Below are 16,946 nucleotides of genomic sequence, written 5' to 3'. Positions count from 1 at the left end.
GTGTAAATCCAACAAAACTTGTCCAGGACTTGTATGGCAAACTCTACACAACACTGACAATAGCAATGAAACAGCTAAATAAGTGGAGAAAGATGCCATGTTCCTGAATTGGAAGACAAAATATAGTAAAGATGTCAATTCTCCGTAACTGTTATACAGATTTAATGCAATCAAAATCCAGTAAATTGGTTTTGTAGCTAGAGACAAAGTAATTCCAAAATCTATACGGAAAGAGAAGGAATTAAAATAGCTTAAACAACTCTGACAAGGAGGAAGTGGGAGTAATTGAGCTACTCAGTTTCATAACTTATTATACAGGTACCGTAAGCAAGACTGTGTAATATTTGCAGAGGGATTGACACATAGATCAATGGAACTGAACAAAGAACCCAGATATAGCCCCAACAAATATGCCCCACTGATTTTTGACAAAGGAGCAACAGCAGTTCAATGGAAGAAAGTTGGTCTTCCAAGAGACTAGAGCTACTTAAGGCTTGGGAGCAAATCACAGGTCAAAACGTAGGCAAACGGAAACACAGGGAAGGAAGAAAATGGTTGACTGAGGTACTACCAGGTGGTGATGGAAAGGGAGGGATAGTTGGCGCCTAGCTCAGGAGTAAAGTTGCAACTACCCAATGACAGCTTATTTCATCTTTCTGAATTTAGCTGCTTCTAATTGACTATTTCCACAGGCGCTGGTGATTTTCCCGTCAGCTACCACACTCCAAACTGAGGTCACCACTAATTGTGTATACGGTGCCCCAGACTCCGTTAGCCTTCCCATTAGCATCATTCTCAGGCTATATGAGATGGCAAGATGGCTCTCAGTAGCTTGAAAGGTACATCCTCCCAGGTTCAAGTCTGGCCAAAAAGAGAGCTCTTCCAGACTTAGTAACTCCTGGTTTGGTTCAACTCCTTGGATTCGTTCAGATTGGACCCACCTGGTCACCGCCCTCCCCTGCCCCAACACACACATACACACACTCCTAAAGTATCACTGGGGTGTTCTGGGTATCAATGCCAGGCCGTGGTAAGGTTCTGCCCCCCGTGCCAAGCATGGAGCCTCATGTGATACAAGTGGACTGAAAGGAGAGTTTAGTTCTTCAGAATAAACTCTAGCTGTTGTTCGAGAAGAAAGCAATCCTGGACAGCCAAGGCAGCAAATGACCACTTGAGCCTCTTGGGGAGAAAGGCCATGGTTCATGCCCAGCTTTTTCTCCCAATATTAGTGTTCACAGGGATCGAAACTCCAGTTTCTCTTTTCTTGACTTTGTCAGAGGAGGCAGATTAGCCGGCAGCCACCTTCTCTGGCTGGGACATTGTTCATGGTTCCCCCAGTACATTCGCAAACTTGGAAGCATCATGCAGCTTGAGATGGTTAAGCTCACCATTTCCAGACTCTACTGCTATGTCCTAAAGTTTCAGCCCCTTGATCAGGAGCTTAAATGGAATGAGCTGGCCCTGCCTGAGGGAAGCCTTTGGGGTGGCCTCACAATGAAAAACTGACCAGAGTCCTCTGAATCACCAGTTTTTCTGAATCGGAGGCTCAGCAAAGAACACAAGAATTCTTTGCTCATCGATCAACAGAGGTGTATTGGTGCATCTGCCTCCACCTTCTTCCAGTCCCCCTCAGCCTCCTCATCTAGACCGATGGGATCCACACCTTCTACTGTGTGTCGTTGACACTTCTTACCCACACACACGTGTGGACTGTGTATGCTGCTGAGCCCGACGACTATGCGTGTTCAGTGGCTTGCAATACCCTCTAGGCTGAGGATGAGTCAAAGAAAGTGGTGTATTTCATCTCCTAACCTCTTCCCTTGGATAAACTGCCCCACCTCAGCCTCTTTCAAGGTCATTTCTACTTTGCTTATCAGTGACACCCATTGGTTCCACAACTGAATGAAGAGGAAGCAAGCTTTTAATATCTGATCTCACCCCGAGGGAGACAGTAGTCATGGGTTTCTGTTGTTGTGGTTGGTTGGTTTGCTGGCGTCCACGTTCATCACCAGAGGTGGGACAGGGCAAAAGCCCCGCAGCATCTGGGCTGCGGCGCGCGCGCGCGAGCGAGGAGAGGAGCGCGCGGCTGCTGGGCCGCAGTCCTGGGAGGCGTGGGAGGCGTCGGCGAGCCGCGCCTGCCTGCTCAGAGCCGAGCCCGGCGGAGTCCGGCCGCGCTGTGCTGCTCTCTCCCGGGCCGGGCTCGTCCGTTGGGCACAGCAGCCCGGGCCCTCCACAGCCACGGCCGCTAGCCTGAGGAGGCCCTGCTTCAGCTCCCGCTCTTCCTGCTCGCCGGACACGGACGACCAGGGCGCCTGCGAAGATGATTCCATCTGAGAGAGGTACCTGGGGGGCGTGGGCCTGGGGGCTGGTGGGAGGCGAGCGTGTACCTGAGGAATAGGCTTGTGCGCCAAGAGGTGCCCGTCAGGTCGCGGGACAGCTGTGCGGCGCCGGGAGCGAGGGGGTCTCTTCGTGCGCTTCAGGCGTTCGTGGAACGGGCGGTGTGTGCCGGGCACGGGGCCAGCCTGGGCATGCGGTGCCCGGGAGTCGGGCGCTGAAGCGCCACCCGTGGTCTTGGCTTCTTGGCAGGACAGACGCGGAGTCGATAAGGACACTGGTCTCCAGGCGTTCTGAGGAGTGCAGGTCTCCCTCTTTTCGAGGCTAAGTTCCGTTGGGGTTTTCATGAAGCCTGTCGTGGCCCTGAAGTTCAGGCCGGTTCAGGGGAAGTGGCCTGTCGAGGGCCACATAATATTTGTGTGCAGAGCCAGCGCTTTCCAAAGCCCTTGACTGTGCAGAAGTCTACCTGTTAGGGGTGCAGTGGGGGCTGTCCGGGGAGCGTTGTGAGCACAGGTATGTGCCCCCCCCCACTTGAAAGTATGGAAAAGAAAGCGTGAGGCTGGAGGGTGCTCCGTTCGTTCCCTCCTTGCACAGGAAGTCTGGAGAGTTGACTTGGGGACAAGTCCTTCCTTTCCTCTGGTCGGTGCGTGTTCAGTGGCCTGGACACTTGGTGAGCAAGACTGACAGGGTGTTTGACGTACTGGACCTCACAGCCTGGTTGGAAAGGACAGACAGGCAGCAACCAATTACCTAGGAGATACGTAAAGGCAATTTTGTGTTGAGTGTTGAGAAATGCTAGATGGCCACTAGATTTGGCCTGGGCCCGTAGTTCCCCTCAGTGATGGTTAAGTTTACATGTCAACTTGACTGGATCATGGGGTGCCTAGATATTTGACTAAACATTATTGTGGGTGTGTCTGTGGGGGAGTTTCAGGATGAGATTAACATATTGATTGATAAAGTCAGGAAAGAAGATTGCCCTCCCTAATTGTGGGTGGGCCTCATCCAGTCCATTGAAGGCAGGAATAGAACAAAAGGCAGAGGGAGAGAGAATTTTCCCTCTCTGCCTGTCAGTCTTCCAGCTGGGATGCTGGTCCTGTCTTGCCTTTGGACTTGCATTGAACTTACACTATCAGCTCTCCTGGGTCTCAGGTCTTCAGACTGCAGGTCTTAGGGCTTCTCAGCCTCCGTAGTCATGTGAGCCAATTCCTTATAATAAATAAATATATATACAGATGGTCCCCTGACTTACAATGGTTCAACTTACAATTGATCAACTTTACAATGGTGCAAAAATGACACATATTCAGTTGAAACCATACTTGGAATTTTGAATTTTGATCTTTTCCCAAGCTAGCTCTAGACAGTATGATGCATGTGATCCCGGGGCGAAGACTGAGATACTCACAACAAATTGCACGAGATATTCAAGACTTTATTATAAAACAGTCTTTGTGTTAGATGATTTTGCCCAACCGTAGGCTAATGTAGGTGTTCTGAGCACATTTAAGGCAGGCTAGGCTAAGCTATGGTGTTCGGTAGGTTGGATGTATTAAATGCATTTTCAACTTATGATATTTTCAACTTATGATGGGTTTGTCAAAATGTTAACTCCATTATAAGTCAAAGAAGATCTGTATATTATATACACACACATATATATAGCTCACATCTCATGTCTTTTCTTGGTCCAGTGGGTGGTTCTGACCTGGCCAAACCTCAGTTTCCTCATCTGAGCATAAAAGTCACTATTCTCTTTATGAATCTTGTGCCAAAATTCAGATCAACACAGGCAAGTCTCAGCATTCTCATTATGTCTTGCATGACTGATTTCCTCAGGATTAGAAACAGAAAATGTAGAAAAAAGGCAGAAAAAACCACAGCAAGGCTCAGGCAAAGCCGGGAAGAAGTTTTGAATGAGATACTTCAGGACCTGGAGACATATGTACCAAATGATAGTGATGGAGAGAGTGTACAACTGTGTCTAAATGAGGTCTCCGACTTGCCATCTTTCTTAAGCTCTGGATCCTGCTTGCAGCTTTCCGTGGGGTATGTCTTTTTGGATGTCCCGTAAGACTCTGAAACTAAACTTGGCACTTCCCCTCTCCTCACCTGTGACTGGCTTCCTCTCTTCTGTGGCTCATTCCTCGGTGGACGGTGGTACCACCTTCCAGAGGTGCAGATCATAACCCCATGTCGTCCTTGACCCTCGTCCTCTCTCCAGCCACTCTCTTGAATCTGCTTCCTCCATTCCGTTTCCATTGCTGCCACTTCAGGCCCCATTAGCTCTCCCTTGGACCATCCCACCTGCCTCCTTCCTGGTCTTCCTCTCTGCTGTCTTGCCCTCCTCTGATCCGTTCTCCACACAGCAGGTGTTTCTAAAACAAAAATCAGACTTGTTGCTCCTTGCCTAAGACTTCAGTGGCTCTAGGTTGTCTCCAGGATGAAGTCTAAACCACAGGTGTGTTGTTCCAGGCCCTGTGTCCTCTCCAGCTTCATCCATGTCACTCCGCCTGTGCACTTTGCCCAGTAATTCCCTAACACGTCATGCTGTCTGCTCTTGTCCTGGGACACACCCATCCTCACCTTTTCCTGCTTCTCCTGGGTAACTTTTCCGTACCTTTTGGAACTCAATGTGGGTGTCATTTTGTCTGGGAGACTTTCTCTGATACTCTTTTTCTCCTGTGAGGCAGGATCAAGTCCCCCTCTTTTTGCACTATGAACACCGCGTAATTCCTGACTACACCATTTATCACAGTGTATTAAACAGTGGTTCCACGAAGCCAGCCGCTGCTGGATGCTCTTTGTACCCAGCATGGTGACCATCTCCTGTGGATCCTGGCAACAGAAGTTCAGTGGAATGGTCAGAACCAACCACCAAGGTTCAGGCATCCCTGAACCATCTGCCATCCCACGATAGCTCCCTATTTTTGCGCATACCCACCTGACAGACTCCTGCTGCTTTAAAATGTACCCGGGATTTATTTTAATCAGGTTTGGTAAGACTCACAGACATAGAAATGACTGTCATGAAGGAAGAAGTTTTTATCCTCACAGATCCCTAGAAACAGGAGGCAGGGCACACCGCAGAGGGCCACACAGAGCAACATCAGTGTGGGTCAGGAAGCAGAAGGAGCGAGGGGAAAACGTGGGTGAGAGCCTTTCTTGTGGATTGCACGGGGAGGAAGGAATGAGGCAGGCGGGGTAGGCAAGCTTAGCAAGTTTGGGATTGCCTAATTTGAATCCTTTCGGCAGGACTGTCCCTGGTTGTCTGGTACCTGGCCTTCGAGTCATTAGGGCAGAGGGATAGTGGCTGGGCATGTAAGAGGTAGTGGGGGGCTGGGGGGGGCCCATGTTGGTTTGCATATGAAAGATGTGCTCCAGGGTGAGTCATTTGCTAACTCTAGGAATTAGCTGACACCTGGAGGGGCAGTCCCTTCCAGCGTCAGCAAGGCCCCAGGATGTCAGAGCAGTAAAATAAAAAAAAACACATACTCAATTCACCTCCCCATACTTCACACTTGAGCCTAGATCACTTCCTCAGGCTAGATTATTAATCATACATAGCACGCTATGCATCTTCATCATGCAACTGATGTAATTGTGGGATTATTGGGATAAATGTCTGTATCCCACATTGGACTATAAGACAAGTGGACAGAGGCTCAAGGTGTATTTCTCTCCATTGTGTTCCCAGCCTGGCATGTAGGAACCACTCAATAAATACTTGCTAAATGAATATATGAGATTAATGGCACTATCATTCTTCTATGAAAAGAAAAGTTTATTGAATTTTGCTTCTATCTTGCTTCTTTCTTCTGCTTTTATTTAGCCTATTTATATCTATATTCATTCACATGGAAAGAGTTCTGTAATATATTGTTCGATGCAAAAAGCAGGTTACAAAAGAGCATGTATAGCATGATCTTATTTATTTAAAAAATATATATACACACATACATGTAAATCTATACACATATATTCATGTGTCTATGTGTGTCTGGAATGGTGTCCAACAAAATGTTAACAATGTTTATCTCTGGATGGTGAAAATTCACATGATAAGTAATTTCATATAAACGCACACTCATATATGTATATATATACACAATATCAGTTTTTTTAATTTGAATTTTCAACATGGAATTTTATCAGAATAGGATTGTTACTTTTGCTTTAGGTAAAAGAAATAAAAACTCTCTTAGGAGTTTTTAAAGACATAGCAAAAAGTAGGTACTCAAAAATATTGGTTCCTTCTTGTCTTCAACCAGCCTGAGGACTATCCAGTAGATTACAGATTGGCAAATTCGTCTGTAAAGGGCCAAATAGTAACTATCTTAGGCTTTGCTGGCCATACAGTCTCATAGCAATTACTCAGCTCTGCTATTGTAGCCTGTAAGCAGCCATGGATGATACAGAAATGAATCGGTCTGGCTGTGTTCCAATAAAACTTTATTGACACAGACAGGAAGTGGCTGGATTTGGCCTGTGGACTGTAGTTTGCCAGCCCCTGTAGTGGAGAGTTAAGGGTGGCACTGTGGTGGCGATTGTTCGCAGATGACAGGGCAGAGAAGCTCTGTTCCATGAGCACACCCCAGGCCCACAGAGGGAGCCTGGTAAATGCCAGAGCAGGGGCCCATGCAGCAGAGGGCTTTCACCTGTGGTCTGTCCAGAGTTGCTGTATGGAGGGCACAGAGTCCACAGGCTTCCTCTGCCACCTCATCCTACAGGTGACAGTGAGGCTTTTCATTAAAGACTGAAATGAAGGGGCCAAGCCCCCATGGGGAGGCAGTCTGTGCAGGACAGCTCAGCTCCCAGTCTTGGTTCTCCATGTAGTAACTGCCCGGTCTTGGAGCCTCAATCCCTTATTAACAAAATGGGGATAATGATAATGACGCCTGTCTCATAAATGGAACGTGCTCAGCCTGGCCGTGGCACACAGTTAGTGCTCAACAAATGACCCTTGGTATCATCACCTCATCAACAGCTGCAGTCATGTTCCCCTGGGAATTTAGAAGAATGTACGTGAGTGCACACCAGCATGTGTTTGTATATTTCCACACACATGCACGGGGTTTCCATCCGTCTCCCCAGTGGCCCTCGTTTGTGCCTACACACCCCACCTTCTGGAAAGCTTTGCTAGAAGAATAAGGACCATCCTGCTTGGCCCAGGACACAGCTGAGGCTGGAGGAGGATGTTAGGGGAGATGAACTGAGGGTAACCCACTTTCATTGTGTTCTGTGCTCTTCACTCACCCAGCTGGGTTCCCGATTTCCTGGTGTTCTTTGACAAATAGCCATCCCTCTGCCTTCCAAAACCCCCAGAAAAAAGTCAGACCATGTGTGCTGATAAGGCCTTGATTTGGAGGAACATCTGGCAGCCTCCGTAGGGTCACCTTGACTCTGTTGCCTCAGCCACCGTTCCCTTGTCACAAACAGGTGCCTGGCTTTACTTTCTGGAGCCAAATGCCTCCCCAGCCACAGCTCTCTTATTAAAATAAAATCGATCATGGCCCTTCTGTTTAAAACTTTCAGTCTCCATTTAGAAACCTGTGTCTACCTGAAAGTCCTAGTTGTTAGTCTGCAACCATCTCTTCTTTATTCCACAAATATTTATTGAGCACCAGCTGGGTAGCAGGCACTGTTCTAGGCACTGAGGATACAAGAGTGAAGGAAACAGGCAAGAACCCTGCCCTCACGGAGCTCCATTCAAGTGGAGGGAGGTCAATGATACCAATAAATGATGAAATATGTACTGCGTTGCATGATGGTAAGTGCTAGAAGAAAAATGCAGAGGAAGGGAGAGGGAAGGACAGGACGATGAGGCTGCTGTTGCAGTCCTTTCACCATCAGCCCAGCTTCCTTCTTTAGGCTCTCTTTCCACCATAGCCCCCTGTGCTCCAGCCTCACCAACCTTTCCACCCTTCCCTAAGCATGTCCAGGTTTCAGAAAGAGGTGGGACTGCTCTCCCTGCTTTACGTGACCGTTGGCTTCATCTCAGCTGTAGAAGGAGGATGATAACAGGACCTCCATCCCAGGATTTTGTGCAAAATGAATGGGACGAAGCATGTCAGACCTGCAGGGCGAGGCTCGACCGGCAGTTTGCACGCAGTGCACGTGTGTTCATAATGCACATCCTGTGCCTTGAATCCTCCTCTCTCCTTTTCTGCCTCCTTCAGCAGCCTTCCTCTGCTCCCTCAGGTAATCACTCCCTTTTATGAGCTCTCTAAACAACCTTTTACTGTTTTTCTGGCCACAGTCACCTGTGTGTGTTATAATTCGTGGTGGATGCCACAGTCCCTGGAGAGCAGAGACTCTTAGTCAGCTCTGACTGCCCAGTCCGCAGCAGAGTCTGGTATATATGTAGTCAGGGCTCCGTCAAAGTGTGTTGACTGAATGAATGAAAGTGGGATGTACATACTGTGTAACACACAGGATTCACCAGCCTGTGAGTCAGGTTTCTGGAAATCCGGAGGAACAGACTCACACAGATGGTGCTTTCAGGGCTGGAGGTTCATTAAAGGATGACATGGGGGCCCAGGGGTGGCATGGCTTCTGTTATCTTCAGCCTACAGTGACTCAAGATCCTAGTGAGACACACAGCATGTTTCATAGAGAACTGGAACAGCAGTTCAGCTTTGGGCCAAGGTGTCAAGGTATACCAGGTAAATTCTGCTAACTGACCTCCCAGCCTCATCAATTGAGGGGGAGACTCTTAATCTCGGGGTAGAGGGTCTTAGCGCAGTGTAGGCATCATACTGTGGAGGTGGAATGTAGCGGTGAGGAGTGTTGGCTCAAATTAGGCTACTGGGTTTACGTTCCTGGGCCACCAATGACCAGTTCTACAAAACTGGGCAGTCACTTGAATGTTCTCTGCTTCAGTCTGCTTGTTTACAAAATGAATGTCTCGTGCTTACATGGCATGGTAGCTGTGGGAATTCGATGAGATGACACACGTGAAAATACCTACTTAAGTGCCCGGCACTTAAGAGTCGCTCAGTACAGGTGACCTGAGACAATGTGAAGGAAGAGTCTCAAAGAAGCTAGAGTAGCAGTGGTTGGGGGAGATAGGAAGTTCAAGGAGAATGGGAGATGCACCAAGACTGGAGGTCCAGTGTTGAGATGCATGCTTGTAGTTCTGCAGAGAGTGATTTCAGGGAAATGCTGGAGTGTGAAAAATGTTCCAGAGACACGAAGCTGTTGGCCTGAGATCGCCAAATTGGTCATGGTGGAGGTGGAGCCTGGGGAGGAAGCGGGTCCTCCTACTTCAAGTTCATTTCTCCCGGAGCTTCCATAATAAGACACAACTCTTCTGTTTCTCCTCGTACTCTCTGGCTATTCTTTAGGTGTCCATTTGTTTCTTCCTTTCCTCTTAGAAGCTCCATTTGCTAAGGCATAGTTCTCCGTTTTCATTCCTTCATGTCGTTTTCATAAATTTTACCCATCATCTTGGTTTTATTCTCTGCTCTGAGAGTGAGCCACAAATCCTAAGCCTAATCCCTCATTTCTTTCTCGAAGCTCCAACTTGACTCACTTCCTGTTGAAAAGCTTTTCTTGGGGAGGCAAAGTGTATAGGGTGAATCACACAGTCTGGCTGTCAGTCAGTGGTTCTCAAACTCCAGCATGCACCAGAATCACCTAGAGAGCTTGTTAAAACACACATGGCTGGGCCCGTCCTGCTGAGTTTCCGATGCAGTGCATGGAATGGGGCCCAAGGACTTGCATTTCTAACACGTTCCCAGGTAACACAGGTGTTGCTAGTCCGGTACCACATTTTGAGAACCACTGTGCTAGAGTGAGATTGACAGAAAACAGTGAGAGAAGAGAAACCTTTCTCTCCACTGTAGCAGGGGAGAAAGCCTGATTTCACATCACACTAGACTCCTGGCAGTTATCAGAGATGTTATGTGTTCATGAGGAGGGAGGGTGGGAAACAGGGACGGTAGTGCTACTAAGATTAGGTCATTGTTGTCAGTTTCCAGAAAAGATAGTCTAAAGTCTGGAGAAGTTAACCATTCTGAGTTCACAGAAAAGATGACCCAAGGGTAAGTAAGCCCAGGGCAAATAGATACTTACATTCCGCAGTTTGGGACATTTCAAGAAACAGGTGTTTAAGGTGAGTCCAGGAAGACTCTTTCTGTGGCTTCCAGTTTATCAAGAAAAGGGACATTTTAGGCCTGAGGAATGCAGTGCTTTTATGTGCAAGGGTTACATAAAGATCCTAACTCTTCCACTGCCTGAGTCCAAATCTGGTTTTGCCATTTATCAGCATTGTGATCTGGAGTAAGTTACTTAAGCTCTCTGAGCTTCCTCATTTTTAAAATATGGTTGCCTCATTCATTCAGTACCTATTGAGTGCCTACTTTGTGCAGCCCTATTGAAAGGGCTGGAGAAAAATGGCACACCAACAAGGCATTTACAGTGTTCCAGGAAGAAGGCACCTATAGTTTCCACCCTCATGGGGTTCAGGGTCCAGGGAGGGAGATAGAAATTCATTAAAGAATCAACAAATAAAGAAAATCAGCTCTGGGAAAGATGCTGTAAAGAGATGTATAGGGCTTGTGAGAGTCTGTCACAGGCCTTTTAACCTGGGGTGGGCAGGCATCAGCTGAAGCCACGTGGAGCTGAGAGCTGGAGCAGAGACCTCAGAGGTGGAATTCATGAGACAGGAGGCACAGGGAGGGAGGGGGCACTGCACACAGGGCAGCAGGTGTAGGGAGCCTGAGGCAGGAGGAAGCAAGGGGCTTTGGAGGAACTCAAAGCCAGCGGCCTGACACAGGGAGAGTGGAAGGATGCCTAGAACGAGTCAGGGATTTCGATGTACATCATAAGACAACTGGAAAATCAAAAAGATGTTTTAGCCAACATGGGGGCATCGGAGTCAGGGGTCAGATTTGCATCTTGAAAAGATCAGATGTGAGGTTTAAATATGATAATGTAGGTAAAGGGCTTGTTACCCGTAATACACAGAAGATTCTTCACAGTAATGATTGTTAAGTAACAACGGTGATGATGATGATGTTGATGATAATGATGGTGTTGATGATGGTAGGGCCAAGGTCTGAATGTTTGTGTCTCCTGAAAATTCATATGTTGAAACCATAAGCCCTAAGGTGATGGTATTAAGAGGTGGGGCCTTTGGGATGTGATGAAGTCATGGGGGTGGAGCCCTCATGAATGGGATTAGTGCCCTTAGGAAGAAGCCTGAGAGAACTCCTCACCCCTCTGCCCCGTGAGGACACAACAAGAAGTCTGCAGTCTGGAAGAGAGCCCTCACTTGAGCATGGTGACACCCTGATCTTGGACTTCCAGCCTCCAGGACTGTGTGAAATAAACTTGTGTTGGCTATGAGCCAGCCAGTCTGTGCTATGTTGTTAGAGCAGCCCAAACAGACTAAGACAGGTGGCATCCAGTACTTCTTGAGCACTTCCTTGGCACCAGGCATTGTAGTGTTAATGGAAGTGAAACTGGGAGAAGTAGAACTGGTAACAGCATTAGATGTGGCACTGTTCGCCTGGCCATGTCAGGTGGGACGACACTGAAGATTATGAGAAGCATCTATATTAGTTATCTGTTGCTATGTAATAATTATCCTAAAATTTCTTAAAACAGCGTGTATGAATTAGCTCACAGTTTCTCTGGGTCAGAAATCCAGGCACAACTTACCTGAGTCCTCCATCTCAGAGTCTGCAGGCTGCGTTCGGGGTCCAGCTGGGGCTGTGGTCATCTCAGGCTCGAGATGGGGAGGGGCCACTTTCAAGCTCACTGCCATGGTTGTTGGTGGGATTCCATTCCACGCAGGCTGTTGGGCCGAGAGCCTCAGTTCTTCGCTGGTTGTTGGCTGGAGGGTTGCCCTCAGTTCCTGGCCACAGGGACACCTCCCCAGGGCAGCTCTCAGTGTGGCTTTCCTTAGAGTGAATAAGTGAAAGAGCCACAGTGCCAGCAAGAGGGAAGTGAGAGTTTCACATCGTCATCTCAGAGGTGACATCTCATCACGTCTACCGTGTTCTGCCAGAAATGAGTCAGAGGGTGGAGTCTAGACCCAAGGCCAGGGGATTCCACGTGGCATGAGGGCATGAGCACCAGGAGGCGTGGATGACTGGGGCTCTTAGAGGCTGCCTGCCATAGCAGCAAGCTAGTTCCAAAGGCTCACTGTGGGTGGAAACGAGGCCGCTCAAGAATGACCCAGAAGTCGGGTGCGGCTGGGACTGCAGAGGAAGGACAAGGCTGGTGATATGCCCTGGGAGAGCTTGGGAAGACACTGGCTTTCTGGCTCTCTTTCTTTTTAAACCGTGTTCTTATAACCCCCTTGAGTTGCTTCCTCCGAGCTATGGGATCTGGGGATAATATCCGCCTTCATTTCTGAGGTAATGATCCATGTCATTATCCTGAGTTAATATTTATTGCACGGCGTGGGTCAGCACTTGGCACTCAATGGACCTCAATACATGTTAATAAAGATGAGACAAGTGTATTATTCACCCCTTGCTGCTACTTGGTTTCATCTGTGGTAGCGACATGGGCAGTGTGAAGTTGAGTGGAATGAACACAGGCTGTGGAATTGGGCTGGTCTCGATTTGATGCATGCTCCACTGCTTGCAGGCTAGACAATCTCAGCCTCTCTGAGCCTCAGTTCCCTAAGCAAAAGTAATAAGAACGCCAGTGTGCAGTGAGAATTAAGTGGACATTACATATAGTCTTGCTTAATAAATGTTCCCTGGGTCCATACCCCCGCAATCCAGAATCCCAGGTTCCACAAACAGATTTCAGCTCCGGCTGATTCTAGGAAAGCCAATGAGAGCTGCAATAAATGATTGAGAGAGTCTCACCCCTGATCGCCTCTTCTCTAGGACCTTCCCGGAGTCTCTGGTGTCTGACTGAATTCCACAGGTTCTCGGGTGGAGGGTAGGGTGAGGGAGGGACGGCGGGAGGCAGGCCCATGGATATCTTGATATCAGGGGCAAGACTCTGCTGGGTTCTAAGTGCAGATGCCCAACCACCGAGGCAGCACTTAAGGGTAATATATGCCAGGATTTCTGAATGACATCTTCAGCATCCTCAGCCAGGCCTCATCACTGCTCCGTATATTCATCATCTGCAGAGTTACTAACACACATTTATAGAAGCCCACTTTGTAACAGGCCTGTCCTGGCCCAAGAACACAAGAGGTGTAAGTCATGGATCCTGCCCTTATTCTTGGGACCACATGGAATAAGTCAGATAATATCCCCAAGTTACCTTGCTCCCCATCCTACATGGCTTCCAGCCTGCTCTCTGTGCCGGACCCTTGTCCACAGGACATAAACTAGTTCATCCATTCCTGTCCTAATGTGTAATCTCCCAAACTGGAGATGCTTCATGAAGTACGGAATAGGAGGTCTGGACGCATAGAGTACAGGGTTTCAGATTCCAGATGCCTGGTGTCTCCATTTCAAGAACAAATAAAAGACAAAATAGAATTAGCCTCATTGTCTGCCCAGATCTCTTTTGCCATCTCTATGCAAGGCATTGCTATGATTCTGCCATGAAAAATATTTAACAAAGTCAAAATACCATCTGCAGAAATTAGCAGGGGGAGAATATTGGGTTTAAGTAGGAACAAGTCATGGGTGCGTGCATTTTGAGAGGTAGAAAAACCAAGAGCATAAATGTAAGATGGAAAGAGAGAGTTGTCGGAGGGAACACAGAGGGGACAGTTATGAGGTTGGTCTCTGGCTCGCTCTTCTCCCCTCACTGATATAATGCACGTCTTTGGCTTTCTACGTGGACTGGCAAGTTAATATCTCCAACTCAGATACATCCTCAGTGTTCCATATTTGGATATCCAATTGCCTCTTAACACTTTCTCTTAGGTGTTGCAAAATACTCCAAACTGAAGCCATGCTCTTCATGACTCCCTTCCTCGAGTCTGCTTCTCTTTCTGATTTCCCTCTACTGGTGAAGTCACCGTGATCCATTCACTTGCACAAAGCGCAAACTTAGGAATCATTTGTGACATCTCTTTCTCCCTCCATCCCCCATATCCAATTCATCACCAGCCTGTTGACTTTAATTCCTAAAAGTCACTTGAGTCGATCTACTTCTCTTTTACCTCCTGCCAATATGCTAGTCCAAACTGCCGTTTCTTTCCTCAAAACTCCCAACAGTCTTCCAGCTGGTCTTCTTGCATGCAGTTTCTTCCTCACCCTGCACCCAGAGGGATTCTACCCAGATGCATCTCTGATCACATCATCCTGCCATTGACTCTGTCCTCATAGGGACATACTAAAACTCTTCAGTGGCGGCTCCTTGCTCATATGATAAAGATAGGCTCTAGAGCTGGAGACAAAGTGAGCTCCCCCGAGCTGAGCACAGAAGTGGGAGTGGAGGAAGGGTCCTTTATCAAGGCCAGATACGAAACTGTTACACAAGGGGAAGTGGATGCTGGTCATGGAGAGACAGCAGACATCCACCCCAAGGGCAGTCTCTCAAGGGAGAGTTTTCTCAAGGAAGAACTTTGCAAGAGATTAACAGGATTTCAAGACCCTGTACAGGTGGGCTGAGATAATGGTTTCAGCAAGAGACTAAGAGACCTTATAGGCTTAGGGAAAAGCTGACTGAGTGGAATCAGGGCACATATATCAAGTTTAGGGCAGTGTTAGTAAGACCACACTAGTGGTGAGGCCAAGGCACCTAATATGCATCTGACTGCTGAAGACTTCCAGTTCATGGAGCTATACAGGAGCAGGCTGGGGCTGACAGGAGTCTGGCATGACTTAGTCATACTGAACCTCCATTGGCTTCTCCCTGCTCAGAAACCATCTGTTCTATAATGTCTTCTAGAATTGAACTGGGATTTGATGTTGTACTGCCTGATCTCTAATTCCTGGGAGTCGGCCTTGAATCTTTGTTCTTGCCTGAAAATGAGCTCAATTGCTCATCAACAGTCTCCTGGTGTCTCTCTCACCTACCTACCCTGAAGATTTCTTCTTTCCTTCTTGAAGTTGAACTTATATTTCATAATAGGTGCCTCTGTTTAATCCACCGTTTGAAGTGCTGGAGGAGCAAGGAAGGCCAGACAGAGTTTCTTCCCTTTCAGCCCATCTTCTGTGTCTCTCTAGAGACATTAAAAAAAAAAAAAAGCCAGCTCTCTGTTTAAAAGCCTCCAATTTTCTGCAGACTAAAGTTCAACCGCTCTAATGTGGCACATGGAATTCTTTGTAACACAGCCTGCATCTTGTGGGGTTTCTTGGTTACAGGCACAGTAACTATCTCTGAATGGTGCAAGCCTTAGAAAGCTCACGGAATGGAAGGCATAGCTGATCAAAGAAGCCTAAGAAAGGACTGGAACCAGGAGACCTCCAATAATCCAGAGAATAGGACTTAAGCGACAGTCTCTTCAAGACCCTGTGACTGGTACAAACCAGCTCCAAGACATTTCCCTCAGCCCCTCCGTTCATGATTTAAATTCCTAAGAACCACCTCCCACCACCATTGTGTAGCTTCTTAGAGGAAATACCAACCAAGGTGTCCCACGTCCCTTGGGTAAGGAGCAGTGACCTAAGCTCAGCCGGCTTGATTGAGGAGGGCAGCGCCATTCTTAAGCCCATGCAGAAAACATCCCTGCACTGAGTCATCCACCCTAGAAGTCTCCACTCTAGTCCTTCTCCCATCACGTCTTCCCAGGGGATAAGGAGGCCACAGGCCAAGGGCACTTGCCCACATCAACCTGCACCCTCCCTTCTGGACCATTCTCTTGGTCATGGAGACCCTGGACTTCCCTGCCCAAGTTGGCTCTTCCCTGGATCTGTCCTCCCGAGGGCACATGGCACATGAAAGCCAGAGGGGATGTAAAGACTGCTGTCCACCCATTTTCACTGTGCAGGTTATGATGTACTCACACACGTACAAAAAGCCCCTACAGTGATGGGCAGAGCTGAGAGTAGGAAGAGAAGTGGGGAACAGGCTGAGGGTAGGAATCTGGGAGCCATAAGCCAGGAGCCAGCTCTCCCCATGCTGCTATATTCTGGCAAGAAAATCTGAGAAGTCAGAGGATTCCAAATTTGAACTTGGCCTTCCGAGCCATTATGAAGATAGGAGGATAGTACATATTTTAAATGACACTTTAATAGATTGCTTTATAACTTTCAAATCCCTGGGCATGTGGTATATGGCCCTTCATTTGTACTCTTCCTCTGGGTCCTGCAAGGGTATAGGCAGGTCGGTCAAAGAGCATCAGGATGCTGCTACCCGAGGAAGAGGCCAGTGATGTCCACGTGCTGTTGAGATTCCGTGTTCCCACCCCTCTATGTAGTGACCCAGCGCCCCGTGACTCAGCTGCCCAGGCCCTGAGCAGACCCTGCAAATGCCGGAGGCTCCCAACTGTCTCCCTGCCTCCACGTTAGCCCCCTGGAGTCTTCTCAGTCAAGCATCCAGAGGTATCTTTGAAACATATAATGAATCAAGCCACTTCCCATTTTAAAAGCCTACGGTGACCGCTCCCCACCCCCACCTACCCCACCCAGAGGAAAAGTCAAAATCCTTTCCACATTTCACAAAGCTTTGCACGACACCTCTCAGCCTCCATCGACCGTCTCTCTGTCCTCTTGCTGACCCACTCCAGCCATGCTGTC

The 16,946-nt window shown here is 48.1% G+C and overlaps 1 protein-coding gene across 12 annotated transcripts in view; it reads left to right on the top strand.

Annotated features, from left to right (window-relative positions):
• LOC123276114 (ATP-binding cassette sub-family D member 2-like) overlaps positions 1-16,946 on the top strand; it is a 212,720-nt gene that overhangs the window by 103,382 nt on the left and 92,392 nt on the right. For 2 of the 12 annotated variants that reach the window (XR_011500367.1, XR_011500364.1), the window contains exon 1: positions 2,134-2,339. The exons of 1 other annotated variant lie outside the window; for it this stretch is intronic. The gene's annotated coding sequence lies outside the window, so the exon portion shown is untranslated. Of the gene's footprint in view, positions 1-2,133; positions 2,340-16,946 lie in introns of those variants that run through there. 9 more of the 12 variants (XR_011500366.1, XR_011500363.1, XR_011500369.1 and 6 more) reach the window with 5 other exon arrangements.

This window comes from Equus asinus, unplaced genomic scaffold (genome assembly GCF_041296235.1).
Source record: "Equus asinus isolate D_3611 breed Donkey unplaced genomic scaffold, EquAss-T2T_v2 contig_197, whole genome shotgun sequence".
NCBI classification, from domain to species: domain Eukaryota; kingdom Metazoa; phylum Chordata; class Mammalia; order Perissodactyla; family Equidae; genus Equus; species Equus asinus.
Note: the sequence above shows the minus strand (reverse complement) of the source record. Positions and strands in the feature narration are given on the sequence as shown.